Source organism: Microcebus murinus, chromosome 3 (assembly GCF_040939455.1).
Source record: "Microcebus murinus isolate Inina chromosome 3, M.murinus_Inina_mat1.0, whole genome shotgun sequence".
In the NCBI taxonomy this organism is placed as follows: domain Eukaryota; kingdom Metazoa; phylum Chordata; class Mammalia; order Primates; family Cheirogaleidae; genus Microcebus; species Microcebus murinus.
This window is the reverse complement of record NC_134106.1, coordinates 97,007,767-97,033,066: the sequence shown is the minus strand read 5'-3', so window position 1 is coordinate 97,033,066 and position 25,300 is coordinate 97,007,767. Positions and strand designations below refer to the sequence as shown.

The 25,300-nt window shown below is 35.9% G+C and overlaps 1 protein-coding gene across 2 annotated transcripts in view; it reads left to right on the top strand.

Moving 5' to 3' along the window:
- Window positions 1-25,300, top strand: part of KCNIP4 (potassium voltage-gated channel interacting protein 4) — a 1,096,218-nt gene that overhangs the window by 599,947 nt on the left and 470,971 nt on the right. The window lies entirely within an intron of this gene.

The window sequence follows — 25,300 nt, the reverse complement described above, 5'->3', positions numbered from 1 at the left end:
TGATAATTTGAGTATATTTATATTATTATTTTCTTAATGCTCAGAACATATTTGAGAGTATGTTTGCATACAGCCAGTCATTGTTTCTCTAAAGTTGGCATAGCATTTTTTAAAAGCATCTCTGGATGGTGTTTGACGTAGTTATGTTTGGATGTTCTTCTTGCTTCAAATTGTAAACTTAAGTAAAAATGAAAATACATTATGCATATATTTACATCCACAGCTCATCCAGTCCTTTAGAGAATGGCTGACACAAGGTGACATAAATAAGATTGCACTTACAAATATCAACCATCAATTGAAAGTGTGTCACTTTGATGTAGGTTACCAGAAACCTACATTTATAATTCTCGTTGGGGGGAGGGGGTGGGGGATGGTGGAAAGCTGTGGGTGTGTTTGTTTCATTTTAAAGTAAGTTTGCAGAATGCTTTTGGCAGCCCTCTCTGATGGAAAACATTTGTAGTTCTAAAAAGAGGGTATATTAGAATTGGAAGTGATCACTGCTCCTTAAAATGGACTTTAGCTTGCACATTGTCATGAAAACACTAACTTCATTTGGCTTTTCTGCTCATTAGTGTGTGCTATTTTACCTGGGAAATGTGATTGGGACATCCCATTTTAATGTACTGGTTTTTATTCTGAGACTGACAGTTATACGGAATAATGATCAGAATACCTAGCTCTGTTGAGTGACTTGTTCTGTCTTATTTCATGGGGTATGTGTGGTCATTCTTTCAACTCTTATGTTGAGGGCTTCTATTCTGGATTTGTGACGACACCTACTCTAGTATTGGTTTTGCTTATTTCAGGAGCACATACACTTACTCTCCCATACAAGAACTTGTGTTTCCTTCTTCTGAGGGCTGCTAAACCTTCAGGAAATTATTCATTTTTCTTTTCCCTAAATACTTATATTCTAAACTATACTGATTTATATGAACAGTTTCCTTTTCATAATTTATATTTTACAATACCAGCATTTTTCCAGGCCAACACTGGGCTAATACTATGGAGAGAATGTACTCTCTCAGAAACTTCAATACAAGTCCATTACTGATTTCCGTTATTTTTAGGAAGTAATTTTAAATGGTAAAATGTTGATAACCATGTTAAAGAAGAATTATATTTAATTAGTACAAGTTGATAGAGGCAGAATGCAGTAGTGCTTTCCATTTTGAAGTCCGTATATGACTTTTCTCCAAAGTGAAGCCTAGAGTCAGAAGCCTTTCAAAACAATATTGAAATTAATTGGATACTTTGCTAGCTGGAAATATAAAACTAATAAATAGACTAATATATGTCATTGAATATGGTTTAGATTTACAGATCAGAATTTCACACTCTAAAGTTACAGACTAACTTTAATTAATAAAAAGGATAAATGATATTTAATATCAAAGTAGCATCTTCATAGATTTTCAGAAAATTTCTTAAAAAAAAGAGAGCCCTGATGCTTATTTCATTCAGATTTATTTTCAAATAGGATTTCCTTTCCTCCATTACCATTTTACATATCTAAGTTGAGGAGATAACAATTTCTTTCACATTTCTTATTTTTGTCTGCTCAAATGTCCTATCAAAGAGTTTGAGTATTAAGTAGAAAATTGTGAACCTAGGTGAAAAACCTTATGAGGATGATTGGGAACTTTTTCCTTAAATGATTAAACCTTTTCATCTAACCTTATAACTGTTTTACAGTGTAAGCACCATTCAGAATGTAGTTTTTCCTTTTTGTATTATTACATTTGCAATGTGCACTACTTTCTGAAGGTTATATAAAATACCATGTTTGCATAATGTAGTTATTACTTTGTTTTTAATATGTATAGAATAAATGTACTTCAAAATAAATTGGTAATGTAAATTCTAAACAATTTGTACTTGTTTATCTTTGATGCTTTGAGTTCCCATTTTTTGCTGTAGACTGGGGTTTGGGTATGTGAATGTCTTGGGTCCTTCTATCCAGTCTATATAAGATATGCAAAAATACTTTATGCTACACATAGAGCCATGCCATATATTTATGATCTAAGAGCTACGTTTAGCAAGTGACATTCTTTCACGTGAGGAAATAAAACAATAGTAGGAGCATAGATTCTTACATTTCCTCTGCCACTCTCCTGCTTTTTAACCTTGGATAAGTCACTTTACCTCTCTATTTGTCTAAAACGAGAAAACTGGAACTGATAATCTCCATGGAACTTTCCATTTCAAAAATTCGATGAGTCTACCAGGTAATTAAAATTTGATAATTTATATAGCACAAATCCTTTGTCATAAAATAGAAATCAATGGCCTACTTTGGAATTGATATGCAGTGCAACTGTTAAACTAATCTTTCTTCCACTTCCACAGTGGGATAATTCATCATACCTCATTGTATTTCAAGAGAATAGAGAAATGTCCTTTCCTGTAGCCTCTAGAATTTGACATTTGGTGCTGCTATTTCAGGCATCCTTGTAATATAGTATCTCAAAAACTTACACAGAGTTCCAATAACAAATAAGCACAACATATTTTCATTTATTAACTTTTGGGGTGATTTAAACTGATAAGTTTTATTTTTAACCCCAAGTCAGTGTGTATGCAAATAATAGTGTTAACTTGAACAAAGTTTTGAGGATAATGCACAATGGCAGTGGCCAGTGTTTTAAATTCATGAACTTTCTCTATTTAGTAAGGAGTTTAGGAAGCTCCAGAGCTATGCTGGTTTGGAATACTCCTAAAACCTCAGAACAGTAAATTGCCTGTTTTTGAGCTATAAAAATGAAAGTGGTTTTCTGTTAATACATTTCAGGGAGAAACTGAATCAAAATTTTAATGACAAAGCTATTTCATTATTTCTGTATGCAACACTGGGCTGTGAAAATATCTACTTTTCATCCAAATATGTATTAAATTATGCTGAACTAGTTGCTGAATTAAGAATGAAACATCCTTCTACCAACCTTAGTAAAATCAAAACCTCACAAAAATGGATTAACACACATGGCTTGGAAAAATATCACTTTTATTAGAAATTGTCTTTGATAAAAGGACATAAAGTTCTCAACTGATAAACTTAGTCCTTTGTGGAATAAGCATTAAACTTTCTTTTATACTTAGATCACTTTATTTAACAGACACGTGTAATGCTATAACACAATCTTCCTCACAAGATCTCTAAACAAGGTATTAGCTATATGCACACAGATTTTTTAGAGCCCAAGTTCTTAATTCTATGCTGTTGACAGAAGTATAGAGGTGCTGGATCTGTCAATAAATGGGCCAACCGAAAAGCACCATGGTGTTTCCAGACCATGGTGATTAATAAGGACCAAAGGGATAGAGATGACTGGGAGGGCCTATTATTTCCATCTCAAATAACTTAATTGAAATTCATAAAGCGGAGTTCTTTTTAATTCTCTAAGCATTCTGCTTCCCCAAATGCCATGGTATGCCAAAGCTGATGTGTATTTGGAGTATCACAAAAGTCTTTCTGAACCATAATATTCAAGAAAGATAAAAACAATGTATAGTGATATCTTTCACACCATCTAGGAATGGAATAAAGGGAATGCTTATACCATTTAATTTTATTTAGAGTCTCTTATGGTTATTCTTTCCTTTATTTCAAGAACATTAATGCGTAAAAGGGGATTACTGAAAGAAGATGTAGTATGTTCAGAGAATACGTGCAGAGGATTTGAAGTTATTTTGCTTGGATTCTAATCACAGCTTCATTTCTTATGAGTCATGTGATTTTAGATTATTACTTGACTGACATAATCCTTATTTTCATCCATAAAATGAAATATTTATAAGTAATATAAATATATTGCTTTATTGAGGATTACCTATCTACCAGGCATGTGTTAAACACTATTATAGTATGGTATGGTATGGCATGGTATGGTATGGCATGGTATGGTATGGTATGGTATGGCATGGTATGGTATGGCATGGTATGGTATGCTATAGTAATAACTTATTTAATCTTCACTGCCATCTTCTGAGGTAGGTACTGAGGTAGAAATGATAGTACTTTAGACGTAAAGAAACTTAGACCTATAAGAGTAATTAATTTGGCTCAAGGCTACTTATGGCCAGAAAATCATAAAACTGGAACTCAATTCAGATCATCAGACTCCATATCTGTTTCTATAATTTTAATTTCCTAGACATTACAAATTGATGACAATGGCCAATAATTATGTGAAATGCAGAAAGTATTAAATCAGGAATCCATTATTGATTTTCCACAAACTTTCCTTTTGAACATATTCTATATGTGAAACACTCTCAATCACTGGCATTATTTAATAAGCATAAGTACATGTATCCTGTACTATTTTAAACACAATGTAAAGAATATTATAAAGGCCGTATGTTGTAAATTACACAAAATCTTGTAACATAAATGAACTGACATTAAATTTCATTCAGATCAAGTACAGGCTTTAGTTGGGATCTGAGATAAAAATTGAAAATAAAGTAGATATAAATGTTCATTCTCATACTGAGCCCAGTGTCTATCTTGTTCGTCTTTGGGTGACAGGTGGGATTGCTGAAAATAGATGGGACAGAGAAGGGCTGGTGGTTTTGGAGAAAGGAGAAAATTCAATATAAGATGCTACTGTGAAAAGACAAGATCTTGAATGCAGGAAGATGGTTATTTATGAAAGGGTCTGAGATGTATGTGGTGGGCTGATTGGAGCATGGACAAGGGTGATAAGATGATCTATATGGGAATAGGATTTTGGAATAAGTACATCTGGCGTTAATTTAGAGCTTAACACAAGACTCAATTGGGTTTCAAAGCTTGATCACAATGGTCATCAACAGAAAATACATATTCAGCCTTTCTCAGCAGGTATAAAGGAGGAGGAAACACAGATGTTTCTAGTTATTGATAACAGAGTGGAAGGGAGGGGGGAAGAAACTTTAGCTTAGTTGAGAATCTGTATAGGACAAACAGTGAAAAAAAGTGGTTGTATATGCTGAGCCCTGGAATTATCACTTCAGCCATGCAAAATTGTAGGTGTTATTTCTATTTTGCAGATGGATAAACTGGAGGTTCAGGGAGAGTAATAGCTTGCTTAAGGTTAGAAAGGAATAAGTGAAGAAATATAGATTAGTTCCAATTATCTTCATAGTAGCATTGATCCAAAGGGCTTTTATTATGATTACAGAAAATACATATTTCAAAATCAAACAAAACATATATAGATAAGTGAGAGTCATCATATACAATATAAACTTTTCGTACAGAACATGCCTATAAAAATAGAAAAATTGTTGTTTAAAAAAATCTGACAATATTTTTTACTTCTAGTTGTATGTACAGGTGCTAGTAAAAGCATAGTTATGATAATGACCCCAAACAATGAGGAAGACGGGGAAATAAGGGAAGATACATCTATAATTCACATAATGGAAATTCTGATTTCTCCAGGCTTCAAAGAATAAAAGATCATTCATAAATTACCAGTTCCCAACTGATCATTTAGTAGATGGGGAAACTGAGTCCTAGAGAGATAAAATGATTTTCCAAATGATGTGTTATTGGTTAATAACAAACTCTTTTCTGCAAAGAAAAATCTAATGGGTTATACTCATAAGAAAAAGTTAAAACACAGCCTAAGTGTCAAAAAATACTTATTCAAATTGCAGCTTTCTTGTTATTCTACTCATGAACCAATCACTCTAAAGTCCAATAGCTAAAAAAGGTGATAATGCAGTTGCTTTGTGGCATCACTTTATCATTAGAGGTAGGTGCTACTCCAATGAACTGTTGGGTTGAGGGACCTAGCCATAAATTGAGGTGTTTTCCTCCTCTTTGACTTGTGTAAATAAGCTTGGTAGTAGAGAGTCATTACCACCTGGTAGCCTGTTCAGTTGTCCAATGGATGAACTTATGGAAAGCCAAAGTTTAATATATATATATGTATATATATATATGTTTTCACAAGGGCAGTTATCCTAGTTGTTTATCATTCTGATTATTAAATGCAGGAAGCTAAATCCTTCACCTCCTTCACTGCTTGGTCCAGCACCACCACCTCATAGAGGTCTACAGTTACCTCTCTGTTTGAAATTCAACCCCATTTTCCAGGCTGTTAATGGCAATTCTTTGAAAAGCATTTGAACAGATCAGGAGACTAATCAGTAAGACAAATCTTGCTGCTGAAATTATACCATTGTGTGTTTCAGTTTTTATAGGAAAGCCATAGAGTGTAGACACAGGAGTATAGACTCTGACGTCAAAAATAATTGGATTTAGTAATAATTAAATTCCAGCTTTAATATGTATTAGCTGTATGGCCCTTAATGAGTACCCCAACCCTCTGTACCCCAGTTTTCTTATCTATTAAATTGGGATAATCAGAGCACTTTCTTCTCCTGTTTGTTTTGTGCATTGGTATGTGTTGGCATTTTATATGTGCTTACAACCCTGTCTGGGATTATAATAAATTATTTGTGTGTTTTGCACTTATGGCCAGGCACCATTATGTTTCTATCCAAAGAAGGGAGACTACTACTCAGTTTCTAAAACTAAAAGTGATTCATTGCTCACTAAACAAGGGAGAGTTGCACTTGTAGGATACAGTCACTCCCAACACAACATTGCTGATGTTAAATAGGGCTTTAGGCTTTCTGAAGCATGGTTATTAATGGGAAGTTGTCATTGATTAATGGGGTTGGGTTTAAAACTGGTTCTGATGGTTACTTGCTACCATAGTCAAAAAACAATCATTCATTTCCTTTCTTAAAACCAGAGTAGAGGAACTTTTTCATGGTAAACAACATTTAAAACCATTTATTGAGTAACTTCCAAGTGTCAGCTTCTGTTCTAGACACTGGGGATATAGCCATGCAACCATAAGCAAAACAGACAAAACCTCCATTTTTGCAAGCTCATCTGATGAACTTTAAGACATCAATTATAAATGCTGCAAAAATGTACAGAAAACAGAATAGTTGTAACAGAATTCATTCATTCATTCCTTTACTAAATGCATGTGCTTCTGCTATACTCCATACATTGTTCTAAGCCCAATAGTGAACACAATTGTATTCCTTGTGTAATCTATATGCTATTGGAAAAGCAAGGCAAAATATAAAGAAATATATAGGAATATATAATCTGTTATTTGATAGATACAATCACAAAATATGGCAAGGGGACAGAAACAGAGTGTTCTTTATGATAGGGGTAGTCAGAAATGACCTTTCTAAAGAACTGATTTGCCTGCAAATACTTTAAAGAAATGAGTGCATGAGACACAGTAGAGTCTGGGGCAAGAGGATTTCAGGCAAAGGAACCACCAAACACAAAAACCTTTGCCTTAAAACGTGCTTTGTGTATATCCAAGGAGCACAGGCAGACTATCATAGCTGGAGCAGAGTGAACTAGCCAGGGTAGTAGGCTAGATGGGCTGGACGGAGGGAGAGCCAAGGTGACTTCATGTAGGGCCATTGCAAGGACTTTGGATCTCATATTTTGTTACTGAGGAGCCCCTGAGAGATTAGGATAGAAAGTCTCTACACAGACCCTGACTCTAGTTTCTTTTATAGACCCAGATGTCAGTTTCCTCACCATACCTGTCTGCACTGATCTCTGTATGAGGTCTACTCCCAGACACCTCTCTGCTCTACCCCAGACACCTAACAAGGCATGGATTCGGTACCTTTTGTCAGATTTCCTTTATCAGAAACAACTACTTGTACTTCCCATCACTTATCTTTACCATGGACCCAAGCTAAAAATGCATTCTTTTTTGTTAAGCTAGGTCTACCCTTCTATCTACCACATGGTAGCAGGTCTAGTCTTTGGTTCTTCTTACCAGGCTGCCTCAACATCCTGGGACATGCATCCTACTCTCTTAATTGCATCTTTAGGGACAATGTGAAGTCTCAACATGACTTTACTAGAGAAGGAATTTGGAAACGTCAAAGAATATTCCTTGAGCATCTGCCATAGTGAAGAGTATATGACAGTAGAGGTGAGAAGGTAAGTTTGCTAACAAGAAAGGCTATGTTGTTTTCTTTTGAGGAGCTCCTAGTCCCTCACATATCAGTTTCAAAGAGAGATATCTAAATTGGGTGTATTCCAAATTGAGATGAGAATAATACATTCATATACCAGGTATTTGTACTAATATACATACTTTTGAAACCAAGAATCACAGAAGCTGTAGTCCAACCTCCTCATTTTATGAGTAAATTGAGGCCCAGGAAGGTTAATTGACTTGTTAGAAATCACAATGCTATTTAGTAGCAAAGATACCGTAATAATTATATCATGTACAATAGAGCAATCATTATATTCTAGGTGACAAGCTAATCGTTTTACATATTTATAGTATCTAATTTTTGGAAAACCCTGTAAGAATAATCATATTAACCATAGTTACAGGAATTCTAGCTCTTTATTTACTTAAAAATATATTGTGAACATTTTTCTTCATATTACTATTTTCTAGTTTTATTGGTTTATGCCCAGGAAAATGGTAGAAGGGGGATTATCTGGTGCACAGGCAGAAACAAGGCTTGTGATGAAACTGACAGATATGCCAAAATATGATGACATCACCTTGGTGAGGTTGGGAACCAAGCTTTGGTTCAGCAGGAAGGTAGGACTCAGATTTCACTATTGAGGATACACAATTGGCAAGACACAGAGTCAAATCCTAAATGCCTTGTATTGAAACATTTAGGAGGTATCAAAGGAATATAGGAGTGGAGCCTCAAGCAGGGAGATTGCAGAGCAGGTGAGCAAGAAGATGGCATCATTGTTAATAATACCAACAACACCGTAATGAGCAGTGTGTTGAGCATATGGCAGGTACGCTGGTCAAAATTTTAATGCATTATTCATGTTGACAACAATTTTTATGAACTAATTGTAGTCAAAAATTTAACAAAGGAGAAAGTACATGCTCATAAAGTTCCTATTGCTTGGCTAAGCTCATACATTTAGATGTGGTCAAGCAATGATTCAAATTTAAGCTGTCTGCCTAGAGAGTAAAGATTCCCAAACACCAGGTCTCTGTCTCCCAGGTAGGGCTGGGCCATGGTCAGAGGCACAATTACCTTGAGAAAAATGACGTGTAAGCTACAGAGCCTTTCAAGTGCTTGGGCCCCTTCCCACTCCCATTCAAAATAAATACTAACTTCCATGCCAAATTTTGTATGTATGATTTTCTTATAGACCCTGATCCCCCAAATTACAGAGGTGAAAGTAAGATCTGCTCCTTTTGTGATCATAGAAATTCTTGTTTGTTCTTGCATGATTAAAATTCACATCTGAGGACACAGAAAGCACCATCCAATCCTCCAAGACAGGAAGCTAGATATAAAGATCCCATTAGGGGTCCCTATGTCTCTCTGCCTATCTCTGTGGTCACCTCTTCATGCCTGACACAGTGAGGATGGCACTCTTTGACAGCATGACACTTCCAGGTCTTGCTGACTTCAGGAGAAATGTAGTCCTGTTCCCTACAACTGGCTTAGAAACTCAGTTGGACTGGGACCTGCAGAAGGTCTCAGGGGCAGACAGGCAAAGTGGCTGAGTGGACAGAGTATGGGTTTCCCATCAAAAAACATGGATTTGAATCCTACCTACTTAACTTATAAGTTGACCTTGGTCAACTTACTTGATCTCTTCAAGCCTCAGTTTCCTCATATATAAGTGGTCATTGTTGTGAAGACTAATAATTTGATGGTGGCTGGCTCTGTTCAAGTCCTTTATAAATGTGCTCATTAATTATCAGATATAGTATAAGAAGCCAAGTATGGCAAAGACTGGAAATGCAGCAAACGTGAACATCATCTATTTGTTATTTGTCATTTTTTTTCTGTATGGTTATCTTGCTGTATGCTACAGATATGTAGTGTCACCCTAGAAATGTCTGTACTGCTTCTTGTCTTCCTCCCCATTCAGGACAGGTGGAACCTTTCATATTCATCAGTACTCCTTCATTTATTCATTGAATTTGTATTTACTGAGCTCCTACTTGGTACACTTCTGGGTACTGGGGATACTATGGGACAAAACCACTGAGGTCCCCGCTGCTACAGAGGAATTGGGCTTGGTAGCACTGGGGGCACTTTTTCCCTATATTATAAATCAGGGAAAGCAGAGAATACAGACATGCACGTTGGTATGTTCATAACAGGGAGCTGAGACACATTGTGTCTGACTGCTTTCTCCTGCTCAGTTAATGTGAAGCATAGTGACATGAAAAGCATTTGTGGTGTGGGGAGTAATGGATGTTTTGAGAAGAGAGAAAATATTATACAGTCTTATCAGAGCCTGGGGAAGTGAATTTACTGAGCAAATGTGAGAAGATTGCCAGGCAGTGCTGAGTGTCCATTTGAGATTTGTGGTCATAATTTTAAAAGAAGACTCTTTCTGACTCAGATAAAGTAGACATTTTGGGGGATATATTTTAATAGTACTGCAAGATCATTCTTATCAGAAATGTTTGAAGAGAAGGGCAGAATTCAGTAGCAAATGAGAGAATGCGAAAAAACGAGTAAGGATATTAGAGAGAATCTGTGTAGTATAACCTCCAAATTTGTGAAAATAGAAATAGCAGCTTAGAGTATGGTGGTACAGCCACAGGAGACTCAAAACTGAACCAGATGGGAAGGAGGTCCTCTGGTTGTGTGGTGAGGCACAAGGATGACTTAAACCTTCATTTCTCAATGGTATGGTCACAGTGGCATATTATAAATCAAAATAGTTAATATCATTGCTCAGAGAGAGGATTCAACAAAATGGTTACAAACACTACTTTTCTTGTTATTGTGAAAATGCTTAAGAAAATTAACTCAGTCTGTTCTTGAAGCAATAGATGAATTCCTGGAAGTTATGTACTATACCTTCACAAATAGAATAAAATTCATATGTGTGGAGGGGAATTTTCTGCTTATATTCTGAGTTTCAAAAATGAGGTTTTCTTTATCATGTATCTTTCATGGTGATGTATGTGTACTTCTTATGTGTCCACAACATTTAGCCACCAATCTCTTACTAGCTCTTGGAAAGTTTGATATCTACTCGTCACAGATCTGATGCCCTGCCTTAAAAAATGTACGTTTAGTGGTTATTAAAATCAATGAAGTATATAATTTTGTATGTGCATCTATACACACACTTGTGCACAAATACATGTCTGTATAAAGTATGCTAGACTCGTGGGTGCACACACTTACACACTCCACACACATGCACGTACTCTGAAAGCATAATCCATGAGATTGATCAGTTAACATGCATTATGCTCAGCGAAGAACTCTTGATTTTTTTGTACCAACACCTGTGAAGGTCCCTGAGGAGATGAGTTTATATTTCACTATGTGTACATGTACAGAGGGAAAAGAGGGGCATTGTAAAAACAGAGCACTGGATAAAGAATAAAGCTTGACTGTGGGTTGAAGTGGAACACACTGTGCCTTTCTTTGGAAGGAAAATTCCTTCACTGCAATCTAACAAGCTATGTGATCTCAGGCAAATTATTTAACTTTTCTGATCCTCTATTTCTTCGTTTATAAAATCCTCAACTGGATCTAGCTCATAGATTATTGTCTGGAAAGAATGCATATTTCATAGATATAAAGTGCTTAGAATGACCAGGGTTGCCCCCTTGTTTGGGCACAGTAAAATGTTCCTACCTCTGCTTGGTTGTTGCTCACTAACTCATGAACTTTATTGCTTGATCTTGCAAAGGCTCTGTCATGACTAATGTGGTTTCCTGGCTGCCTCTTTTCGGTCTTAGCCTACTGCCCCTTCTAGGCGTGGTTCCTCCCTCACCTGACCAGTGCCATCTTCCCTGGCCATGCCTCCAGTCTGAATTCATTCAGTTTGAGCAAGAGCTGTGTTTCATTTGCATGTTGATAAATTCTCCTGTCCACACACCCTAAGTCCCATGAGATTGGCAAGTACCACTGTGTTGAAAAGATATTCAGAACATATTTCTTAAGTTAAAAGAACAAGTCTCAAAACAGTATGCAAAGTAATGATCTCATTAAAGAATTACACACAGGGGGTATATACACACACTGGCATTTTTCATTTCTTCTTCGAACGTGTCCCTTTTTGGCATGTGTTTATGTAACTTTTTTAGAGGTTACTTTTAAAAGGAAAAGAATATAAATATAAAACATACATTATTTTTTCCCCAAAGGAAAATAAAAGCAATGCCCTTTGGAACATAGTAATTTATCAATGTAAGATGAAAAACATGTTTTTGGTCCAGGAAACAAATTTAAAATTGAGGATTTCTGAGTTGGTTTTGATTCTTTAAAAATAAGAGTATTCGGGATCAACATCTGACCAATGCCAAGTTTTTATACCCTGAAGTCATTTTTCAACTTCAAGTCAAACAATTTCTAGAATAGTTGATAAAGAGGTATCTCTATAAATATTCCTAAGTCAAGGAAGTTACCAAGGACCCAGAATATTGATGTTTTGCCTAGGAAAAAGGAGAGCTCATTTTTTGCACCTTCTAAGAGAAGGTATAGTTTTATGATTCTTAGGGACAACCCATTTCACTCCACTGATGTATTTTGCTTTATTTCCTCTGCAAGGGAAAATTGGACTGGGAATGTGGTATGTGAGAAAGGGTGGGGTGAGGAAGGGATGTAGAGTGGGAGTTTGCTGCTGTTTGGCAATTCTCAGCTTCCCTCCCTTGTTGAGCTTCAATTTTCTTTTCCTAGCAGCAGTCTGATTGCATCTGCCTAGGCACCATTCATGTGAAAACCTAGGCAAGAATTATTTAATATGGGGAACAGATTCAAAGGAAAGGAATGATAGAGAGAGGCTTCAAGAAGTACACAGAAGCATTTAAGACCAGCGCAAAGATGCCATTAAATGGCTTTCCAGCAAGGAATCCTTAGTGCTTCTCATACATTTTTTTCTCTTCTTTCAAAAGTATTTTATAAAATGTGTCCAAAGGGATGAACCATATATATATTTTTTTCTTTTTCATTACTGGATATTTTTCTCTTGAATAAACAGACAGAAGAATATTAGGATGATCTCAATTGACATTGTAGCAGTTTGGCATAGGAAAAAATAAAACCTACTTTGGGTTTTTATCCTATGGTTTGGAATTCAAAGTCAATAAGATATGACCTGCAGATTTGCAGAATTTGGGTCCTAAAACAATTTCTCCAAAAAGCACACAGTGCTGCATCCAAATAGCTTTGTGTTTTCATTCAGACGCAGCCAATAGCTAGTTATCTGATCTTAGTCTTCCTTTATCAACAAGTGGGGATAAGATCCACCTCAATAGCATTGCTCTGAAGACTAATGAATTAATATATACACAACATCAAGTGTAGTTGCCTGCAAAGAGGAATCACTCAACTCACACTTGCTATACATTGTGTCCCAGATAGCCTGGTGAGGGTCAAGAGTGTTCACTCAAGTGGCTGTTTGAACCCAGGCACCAGCATTTACCTGCTTTGTAATCCTGGACCCCCACTTATCCTTTCTGTGTCTTGGTTTCCTCATCAAGAAAAGGATATTATAATAATATTGCCCTCATAGGGTTTTGGGGATAAAGTAAGTTAAAATATATGAAGCACTTACAGTGCTTGGCCCAAGGTCAACACTATGTAAGTATTTGGTCTTATTAGTTTTTAGTAATTACCAATTATTTTTCAAAAACTAGTATAAGTAGTTAGTCCACTTTTTTTACCCCATTTTTTTTCTGTAATAGTGACGGGGTTTCTGTTTTCACTTGTTACTCTTTCATTTTATATTAAGTTTCCATGTGTTTTGCCTGTAGCCTAAGCATACATCTGCATATGGTTAAAGTGTCACAGAAAAACAAGCAAGTTATAGGTTCAGTTATCATCTGGTAGGGAGGAAGAGTCGCTATACTGTGATCCAGTGCTGTGCTCATAGTCCCACCTGACTGGTCTTCATGTACTTGTGTGTGTGTCTCTTAGTAGCAAGAAAGACCTCAAGACAGGCTGTTCATGAGTCAACATAGATCTTGACACTGGTGGAACAAAGCTTCTGACATTCAAACATCTGTCTTTTCTCATAAACCCCAAGCATCTTTTATTTCTTTCCCTCAGGTAGAGTTTCTAAGTCATGCTTATATCTGTTGTAGCTGTATTTAGTAAGTGCCAAAAAAAAATGGCTATAATTGAATGATAAGGAAGCTGGCCAAATGTCTATAAATTAGAATTACTTTCATATTACTAAATTAAATGTTATAGTATTTTTTCTTCTAAAATATATATTGGGAAATCAAAATGAGAGGAAGATAGGGGTAGAAAGTTAAACAAGGAGAAATAATACACTGAGAGCCCTAGTTAGTTTTTGCATAGGTTACAGAAGCCATCCAAAGGCATCTAGACTCCCTTGCAAAATAGATTTACATTGGAGTCATTAGCAGTATGAAATTTAGTAGAAAATCTGTAGGTACCAGGATCTGCCACATGCTTGCTTATGCAAGTCACTAGTAGGATTTTTGAGATGCAAATTAACTTACCTGTCCCCCAGTTTTCTCATCTTCACCTAGAGATAATATCAGTTTCAGGAGGTTGTTATAATGGTTAAATGAATTCATGTATACTGTGCACCTAGAGCAGTGCCCGATCCTACATAACTCTGTTTATTGCTGTGTTACTGTAAAATCATCAGGCCTTATATGAATATACTCTTTTTTGCCTTTACATAATGAGTATAAGAGCTATGAAACTTTGTTTAGTACATATGCATTTCTTTCATGTTTATAAATACATTCTAATGGGAACATACATAGTATTATGTTGATTCATATAAATGGTGCTTTTTCTCATTTCCCAAATTAATGTAAGCTCATAACATTTCAGGCAATTTTAAAGGGTTATGAAAGAAAAACTGAAGGCATTCTAACTCTCACCCTTTTCTTCTTTTGTGCTGGAGAGTACTATTGGAGCAATAGTGGTTTCTAAAATATTGGCAGTAGAATTTAAAGGTCAGGCAATATTTGTAGGGTAAAAGCCTCCACAGTCATGGGATTTTAGACCTACTGTTCTATAGATCCTTCTTGGGGACTCAAAATATACATAAGCACATTAAAAGTTTGAATAATCCTGCTGTAAACAAACCAGCCTGCTTATGTTTAACCCTAAACAGTATTTATTTCCTTGTAACCTCTACAACACATTTGGGAGATGTATAAACTTCAGGATGCATGGAGGAGTGGAAAGAACATGAACATTGAGTCCAAAAGGTCTGGATTTGACTCCACATTCTGTCCCTTTGTTAATGTGTTAGTATTTGTCTTTTTGTTTTCTTTTTAATTTCTCTAAATCTCAGTTCTTCTACCAACAAAATAAGGACACTATTTTATCTTCAAAGACTCATTGTGAAAATTAAATAATGAATGAAAAGCACAAGCATATGTCTCAGATGTCACCCCCCTTCCCTTCTTTCCAATGAATGGGAAAAAAAAATGTACAGAGGTTTCCAACAAACATCAGGAGTCCCTAGGGCAAATTTCTCATTGAGGAGAAATGTTTCTGGCTATTATTTAAAATAGAATTTAAGATGCATCACTCTATGAAGAATTCTCTTTTCAGAGAAATTACTTCCAGGGATCAGTGCCTGCCTCATACTTACCTTTTCCCAAAGCAATACTCCTTACTTCCCCATTTTGTCATTGCTGTGGCTTAATATATAGTCAGTTTGGGGTACCGTCTACAACATCATATGCTCAAGCCATGTTAAATTTCACCTGCTTAATCAATTACTGTGTCATAGTAACAGGGCGTGGTGCCCTTATCATGGGCATGTATCCAGAGTCACATTTTACTTTCTATGTGAAATTCACACACAATATCATCCAAACATTCCATTGACTCCAAGTATTCGGATCTCTTGGCTACTTATTCTAAAGTTAAAAGCTTTGAGGCTGTTTCTAAAATAGGCAAAATAGGGAAGATAAGGGGAAAAGATAGATAACCAAGATTAGTGGAGAACATGGAAATATCCCTGATATCTGCATTTAAATGGCTGAGAGGCTGACCCGGGCAAAGGATGGAAATGGATAAACACAGGCTTCAAGAGCTCTGGCGAGGAATTTCCATTTAGAGTTTGTGTCATTCCCTATAAATGGTCCTTTTATTAGTGCAATAAGTCATGCTACTGTTAGAACAAAGCTATTCCCTCCTCTGTGTAGTGCTATATGATGGGCATCATGTCATAATTTGATTTTTGTTTGTGTGTTTGTTCGTTAGTAGTTTCTTGGCATTGTAGTTGCCTCATTTATTGCTTCCCAATATCAAATTTTACTTGTTTTTCCAATTTTATCTCTGACAGAATGCAAATTAAAAATATACAGTAATTTCTCAGAAATTCAGACTGATACATTCGGAACATGTGTTGATTTAAATACTATTCGAACTGAGGTTCTGAGAAAATCTTTATTTATAGAGAATGTAAATATGTTAGTCTAAATAAGTCATGGAGTGGGGAATATTTAAAATGCTGGAAGAAATCAACTGTTTTCAAGCAACCTCCAAGTTCCTCAGACACTATTTAAATAATGCATGTAATTACAACACATTTTTATCTGTTCATTAAAAGTGAGATTAAAGAAGGGCATCAAACAGGCTTGACTTTGTTATCCTACTTTGAGTTAGTATTTTATTTAAAAATAGATGCTCATGGATCAACTACCATGTACCTTGGCTGCAATCATCCACGGGTAATCCCATAGAGAAGATAACAACAGAGTTACCATCCCCAGGCAATCACAGGGGAGTTTTGTGCATTTGTGTGTGTGTGTGTGTTTTAAGATCAAAACATACCAAAATGTAGCACTGAAGAAAAAAAGGTGGAGGATTGAAAGCACTATTATAGACCTTAGAAATATTGGAGTTTGAATCTGAGGTATTTCCCTTACCATATGTGTGGTTTGGACCAACATGTGTTGCAGATGCTATAGGAGATTGCTCAAGTCTCTTAGAATCCCTTTTCTTTGTGGGTGTGTCCATCTGCCAGGGGTAGGCACTCACTATGGGCTCACAGCTGTTGCCTTCGCTGAAGGACTACCCTTGGGTGATTGCAGCCAAGGTACGTGGTAGTTACACACACACACACACACACACACACACACACACACACACACACACACAGAGTAAATGGGACTGGTATCTTTAACTCCCATTCCCTTGTCTCAAAGCAGGACAGACTCTACTCTCCTATTTATCCTCCAGAGCTCTCCGTGGTTCAGACCAGGGGTCCTCAAACTGTGGCCCGAGGGCCACATGCAGCCTGCCGAGGACATTTATCAGGCCCTCTGGGTGTTTTTGCTGCCGCTGCCTGTCCTACTTAGCAGCCGACTTGTCCGGGCCCACAGTGCGCATGTGCGGAATGTGCCCGCACTCTCCAATGGCCCTCCAATGATCTGAGGGACAGTGAACTGGCTCCCTGTTTAAAAAGTTTGAGGACTCCTGATTCAGACTAAAGTAGACTTCCCCTGGAACATCCTAACTCCTATACCTTTTTCTTCTATCTTTCTGCATCTCACTCCCAGTGTCCCTTAAGAGCACTGCCTCCATAAGCCATGTGTATATGAATCCTGCCTCAAGCTCTGCGTCTAGGGAACCAGGCCTAAGACAATTGTCTTAACTTCACTATGTTTCCGTTTATTTTTCTGGAATAATATCTACAAAATGAGAAGCACCCAGAACCATGGCCAGCCCAAAGTAAGCATTCAGTAAAGGCAGTTGCTCTTGTTGCTGCCTTTTCTTGTTGCTATTATTATTCTTTCAATAAATGGCTGATGTGTTGAGGCATTGCATCACTTATTAAGGCTAACTGCAGATTTCATAACAAGTAATTAAATAATACTCACTAATGGATATATTCATTTGTTTTTATTACAGCTAACATACATTAAATAGAATTTGCTTCCTATACTCAGATTCAGTAAATATATATTTTCACTTGAATTAGTTCAGAATAGTTTATCTGCAAAAACTTACAGTCTAGTAAAATATTATACAAATATTCAAATGAATATCGGACAAGAAAGGCAAATGAAAATATCTAAGACATATACAAACACTATGGTATGTTTTTCCAAGACAAGGAAAGGTCACCTTCAATTGAGGCATGAGAGAAAGAATCTTTAGAAGGAAGAATGGACCAATGGATAGATAGATGGCTGGTTTGGTGGCTGGCTAGCTGAAATTTTATATAATTTTATTAAGGAAGAATTTATATTCCACAAAATTCACCCATTTTAAATGTAAAATTTAGTGCATTTTAGTAAATATACCTAATTGTACATTCATCATATGCAAACAATTTTAAGACATTTCCATCACCCCATTCAGATCCCACCTACCCATTTGTAGTTAATCTCCACTCCTAGCATAGTCCAAGCAATTGCTAATCTATTTCTGTCTTAATAGATTTTCCTCTTCTGAACACTTTGTGCAAACATACTCTTACAATATATGGCCCTTTGTGTCTCTTTTGTTCATTTGTTTGTTTGTTACTTAATATTTGTGATACACTGATGTTGTAGCATATATGAGTTATTCAGTCTTTTTCAGTGCTAAGTAGTATTCCATCATGTGGATTTGTCACATGTTTAACCATTCACAAGTTGATGGAAACTTGAATGTTTCCATTTTGAGTGCAGGCATTTGTGCATTTGTGTAGAGAAGAGATGCATTTTAGCAGCCAAAAATAATCTAGCAGTGAGGGAAAGGCTGTGAGTAAAGAATGGAGATGAAAAGTTTGTGTTGTATTAAAGAAAGGGTGACTAACTCATTTACAGGAAGCAAAAGGCATCATTATAGAAGTATGAGGGAATATGAAAAACAGCAAAAGGAACAACACAATTTGCCAGTATGTGTTGAAAGCACTATGTATCTTCTATGTTCAACCTAGAAAATATTTCATGCTCACTCAAAACATTTTGTGAAACACTGCATAACATATGCTCCTCTGGGAAAATAACAATGTTCATTAGCATTTTAAAGATTCCAAGAAGTCTTGTAGCAAAGATATCAATTTTTAAAATATATTTAAATGCTTAATTAAATTGTTTAATCTGGTGTTTAACACATACATATGCACAATCTTTTTGGTAGCAGATTTTAACACATCACAAATACTTGTATATCTTTCTTTTGCTGAAGAGATCCCAGTCCTAAACTCAGAAGTAAAATTTGAAAATAATGTTTCATTTTATTTATGTTTATAGTTACCATTTTATAGTACCATTATAGTACCATTTTATAGTACCATTTTATTTACAATTTGGTAGTGATATCATCTTTCCTTTTAAATGATATATTTAACCATAAATAAAATGAACTAAGTTAAGACAAAGAATAGGGCAAGTGAAATATAGATTTGGTAGAGTTATTAAATGTGGTTATGTGAATAACTAAAATTTGAGAAACATGACTGTAATATTTACCTAAACTGGGAAAGTCTCATTTATGAGAACTTTTCTGATATTTAAAAAACATTATTCTGAATTGCTTTATGTACTTTGGTGATCACATTCTATTGCCTGAAATCAACCAATCTATTCTAGATGTTAGCCAAGCAAACAATATGCAGTGGTCTAAAACCAAAGATTTGCTAGTGAAAGTGTTAGGCATGGATTGAAAATCACTCTTTAATAGTAATTTGTCTCTTTCTTTGCCAAGGAATGTGCAGAATGATTGCAGCTTGTCATGAAAGGCCCATGGCTATTTCCACATCTCCATCTCATGAGGTGCAATCATTTCAGTTGGCAATGTCAGGGTGTTTCATTTAATCCAATATTCAGATCAAGGGGAAGCTGCCATATGTGCACAAATTATCAATTTTCAAATAATTAGAATGAAATAAAATAAACCCAAAACTCTCATGATGCTGTCCATAACTTAATCTCTCTCTGTTGAATCGCATAGGAGTTCAGGATCTCAAAGAATACAGAAAGTACGAGTTGTGTTTATACCATATATGTGCAAAGATACCACATAATCAGTTCTCATTTTATTGAATTCCAGATAACAGAGTTTACCTGAGCTCAATTTTTTCTACAGTGTTCATGATGAAACTCTCACTGCTATAAATTTGACACATCAGATCAGATTTTAATTAGTACCATGTGTATCTTCTATATATCTGTCTGCATCAGTGCACTGTTAGCTCGCAGAGGTAACCAGTTTATGTTAAAAATATATGGTTTAAGCTGATACAGAGGGTATAAAATGTATCTTATAGAATCAAGGAGACCATAGCTACGGACTCAGGATATACAGGTGCGTGTGCTATGTTTTCCCTCCTGTGCTTATCTAGATAAAAACATAACGATTATGGCATCCATGTCCCCAACTAACACTTAAGTCTCTGCTACACAAGGAACCCAAATAGCTATAACCCACATAAACTTCTCTCCCTAACTTCCCAAAGAGTCCTTATTCATACCACATGATCCAATTCCAATAGGAGATTGTTTTCCGATGTTCTGATTACTTTTGATGTCAATTTAACACCTAACACGTTACATAAATTGAGTGACCCAAGTTTCACTGGTGGTTGATTTATTGATTCTTTCATTTAACAAACCCTTTCTGTAGGTTATTGTGGGAATTTGGCCACTTGGGAAAAATAATGCAAGTTTGGGGAGAGAAATGTTATAATAAGGCTTACATTTTCAACAAATTATTCTAGCTGATGTTTTCATGGGGGAAGGCACAAAGCAGATTCAGGAAAAGCAGTTTGGAGACTTTTGCTGTTACCAGAAGTGATGGTCGTGCAAGCCAGGTTAGTAGAGATAAAAGGTGCTTGTTTTGTACTATACAAAGTGTCTGGTATGTTTCTGTTTCCAATATGTTGTTTAATAAATATTGGTACCATATTCCTCTCTGCCTTAATATTTCCTCACTTTGCAAACTCTTGACCTTTAAATAAATATTAAAAAGACATGTCTCTGCAGATTTACAAAATAGTCTCAGTATCCAAGCTGATGGTTAGGGAATGAGGTACATTATATAGTTGCTATGTTTAGCAAAATCATTCTTTTACATCATATGCAGTTGAGTGTATTTTGATTTTCAATACATTCATTGGCTTGTTTTTTATTTCAGTATATTATGGGTGTACAAATGTTAAGATTACATATAATGTCCCCCCCCCCAAGTCAGAGCTTCAAAAGTGACCATCCCCCAGACGGTAAGCATCTCACTCATTATATACATATATACCCATCCCCTCCTCCCCCTCCTACCTGTTATTCCTATATGTCTACTTAGGTGCTGATCACCCATTTGCTGGTGAGTACATGTGGTGCTTGTTTTTCCATTATTGGGATACTTCACTTAGTAGAATGGGTTCCAGCTCTATCCAGGAAAATACAAGAGGTGCTATATCACCATTGTTTCTTAAAGCTGAATAGTACTCCATGGTATACATATACCACATTTTATTAATTCACTCATGTATTGATGGGCACTTGGGTTGTTTCCAGAACTTTGCAATTGTGAATTGTGCTGCTATAAACATTCGCGTGCAGGTGTCTTTTTTGTAGAGTGTCATTTGTTCTTTTGGGTAGATGCCCAGTAGTGAGATTGCTGGTTCAAATGGTAGATCTACTTGTATCGCTTTAAGGTATCTCCATATTGCTTTCCACAGAGGTTGAACTAGTTTGTAGTCCCACCAACAGTGTAGGAGTGTTTCTCTCTCTCTCTGCATCCATGCCAGCATTTATTGTTTTGGGACTTTTTAATGAAGGTCATTCTCACTGGAGATAAGTGATATCTCATTGCAGTTTTGATTTGCATCTCCCTGATGATTAGAGATGTTGAGCATTTTTTCATATGTTTGTTGGCCATTATTCTATCTTCTTTTGAAAAGTTTCTGTTCATATCCTTTGCTCACTTTTTGATACGGTTGTTTGATTTTTTTCTGGCTGATTTTCATGAGTTCTAAATAGATTCTAGTTATCAGCCCCTTATCAGATGTGTAGCATGCGAAAATTTCCTCCCATTCTGTAGCCTGTCTGTTTGCTCTCATGACTGTTTCTTTGGCTGCACAGAAGCTTTTTAGTTTGTATTTATTTTTAGAAGCATTTATTTATTTTTGTTGCTGCTGTGATTGCCTTTGGGGTCATCTTCATAAATTCTTTGCCTAGGCCAATGTCTAGGAGAGTATTTCCAACGTTTTCCTCTAGAATTCTAATAGTTTCATACCTTAGGTTTAAGTCTGTTACCCAGCATGAGTAGATTTTTTTGAGAGGTGAAAGGTATGGATCCTGCTTCAGCTTTCTACATGTGGCTATCCAGTTTTCCCAGCACCATTTATTGAATAAGGATTCATTTCCCCAGTGTATGTTTTTGTTTGCTTTTTTTTTTTTTTGCATAAGCAGACAAAAGAATGGAATGCATGTGGACTGCATATTCTTCTAATGTAACATCAAAAATCCCAGCAATATTTAAACAAACTAAATGTTAGAAACATAGTAACAGATCTGGGCAATCTGCCTTTTAGCACTAAAGCAGAATGTGACAATCATTTTGTGATATTGATGGCTTCATCCCAAAAAGTTCAGCTTGTGAGTACCAGAAATGATTGAATGATTGTAGAATGAACTCTTTGAATATTAAAGTGGTTCTTTGTGAGATGCTGTCTCTTAACATAGGAAAAAAATTTAATCTGCACAGATCCTATTAATTAAGTTTTGAAATGATAGGTGAGTAATATACCCATTTTACAGATAAAGAATCCAAAGGTCAAATAGATTACAATATATGACTTAGGCAAGGACATTCTGTCCTAATATACCCAAAAGATAAGCTTGATGTCCTCAGAGAAGTGCTCTACCCTGTCTACTGCTGTATACCCAGGGCCTAGACTTGTAGCTAACTGAATAAATTTCTGAAGAATAATTGACTAAATAAGTGAATAAATGAAAGTTGCAGAACCTAGATTATAACAAAGACTTAACATAACAGAGGAGGACAAACTTAAAAAAGGTGTAGAAAATATACTCTACACATCCACAGTAGTAAAAAAAAAACTGGACACAGGAGCTAATATGTATGCTATTTTAAAATTTCTGTATGGCCAATACCAAAATACCAATTTTCAAAAAGTATATCCAAAGTGAAATATCATTATTTACTATTTACTTTTATTAAAATAGCATATGAGATTTTTAAAAATGAAATAAAATTGTGCCTTCAAAACTTGCGACTATTCAACCGTAACAGATAAATACACAAATAAAATCTTAAAAGCCACCACTTTTAACACCCTACCTACCTCTGAATCTTGCTCATTGCCCAGAAGCAACTTCTCTGAAACTTCCAACCATTTCTTCTACTATAAACTTTTATAATAAATCTGCTCTTACTCATATTCCTTGACTTTTCAAGTTCAGATATTACTCGTCCTCTGGGTGTGGAACAAGAGGATTATTTTCTCCCGCAACACCCCTTTTTCCCCCCTCACTGGCCTCCCAGTGTTTTCACTCAACATTCAAGGGCTTACATCATTGCAATTATAAGACTGTTCAAAGCTCTTCTAGACAGTGTACAGGATTGCATTCACTTACTTCTTTTCCCCAGAGTTAATAATGGCAATTTTTTGTTGTTTTCATTTGCTAATTTTTTATGTATGTGTAATTTCCCAGTCTCAATCTTAATCTCAAACTGTGATTCTTCTTTTAGTACAAACATATACGTACATTCTCCAATCCCTCAAACCCACTTTCCTCGCTCAGGACATCTTTCCTTAACCAACTCTCCTCCCCCTACAGTTGGCATCTATTCTCTAAGTCTGCTGCATTAGCCTCTCACTGGGACTCTCTTAGAATTCTTTTCACCTGGAATTCCCTTTATTAAGTTAGAATGCACACCTTCTTCTCATTTGCTGCTCCCTCCAGGCAGTGGATGGGTCAATTACTTCCTCAGAAAGGTAATTTTGTACAAAGATTATCGTTTTCAATGTTTTAAAATTTTTTTCCATCACATCTGATCTATAGTTTATGTCGTAATTCTAGGAGAACAGTTTTCCTCAGAGTTTTAAAAGCTTTACTTTTTAATATCCTGATACCTTGTTTAAAAGGTCAATGTCATTCTCTTAATCCGACCAGTTTCTTTTTTCTCCTCTGGTAGCTGTTTAGCAATTTATCTTTATCCAGGTGTTCTAAAATTCTGAATGATGTGATTCAATGGGGATTTCTTTTTGTTCACTGTTTTGCACCATTGGAAGGGGTTTGCCCCTTCCAATGTGAAAGCCTAAGACTTCAATGCTGTGGAATCCCTTTGCTTTATTTCTTTGAAATGTGTTTCTACTCCATTGATTCTACTTTTTCTTCTTTTTATAATTTTAAGATTTTTTTGTTTCAACATATTACGGGAGTACAAATGTATAGGTTATGTATATTGCCCTTGCTTCACCTGAGTCAGAGCTTCAAGCATGTCCATCCCCCAGACAGTGCGCACTGCACCCAGTAGGTGTGAATATACCCACCTGCTCCTCCCTCCGTTAATACCAATTTGATGGTGAGTACACGTGGTGCTTGTTTTTCCATTCTTGGGATACTTCACTTAGTAGAATGGGCTCCTGCTCTATCCAGGATAATACAAGAGATGCTAGATCACCATTGCTTTTTGTGGCTAAGTAAAACTTCATGGAATACATATACCTGATTCTACTTTTTCTTTCTGAAACTTCTACCGTATTTCCCCCCAAATAAGACAGGGTCTTATATTTATTTTTCCTCAAGAAGACACCCCAGGGCTTATTTTCAGGGGATGTGTTATTTTTTTTAAGTACAGTACAACAATCTACATTTATTCAAATATACTTGTCTTCTTCTGGAACATCATCATAACTCTCCAAACCCCTAATTCCATCCTGAATTTCTTGAGACTCCATTTCCTTTAGAACCATTGGCCCCAATCTCTCATGTGGAGCAATAGAGCTCTCATGGGACAGGTGAGAAGGGCTGCTCATCTTCTTTACCACTCCACAACAAAATGCATGGATTGTGCAGATACGCTGCGTAGCCACGCCCATCACTAGGTCTTATTTTCACAAACGCTTAGATATTCTGCTAGGGCTTATTTTATGGGTAGGTCTTATTTTCAGGGAAACACGGTATTAGTCAGATACTGGGTGCTTCTGAATTGACCTTGTAATTTTCTAATTGTTTATCTCCTATTTTCTAGCACTTTAAAAAATATTTCTTTATGTGAGACTCTCTCAACTTTATTTTCCCTTTTCCTTAATGAACTCCATTTTATATTTGCTAACATATATTTTTTAATTTCCTAAAATTTTTTTATTACT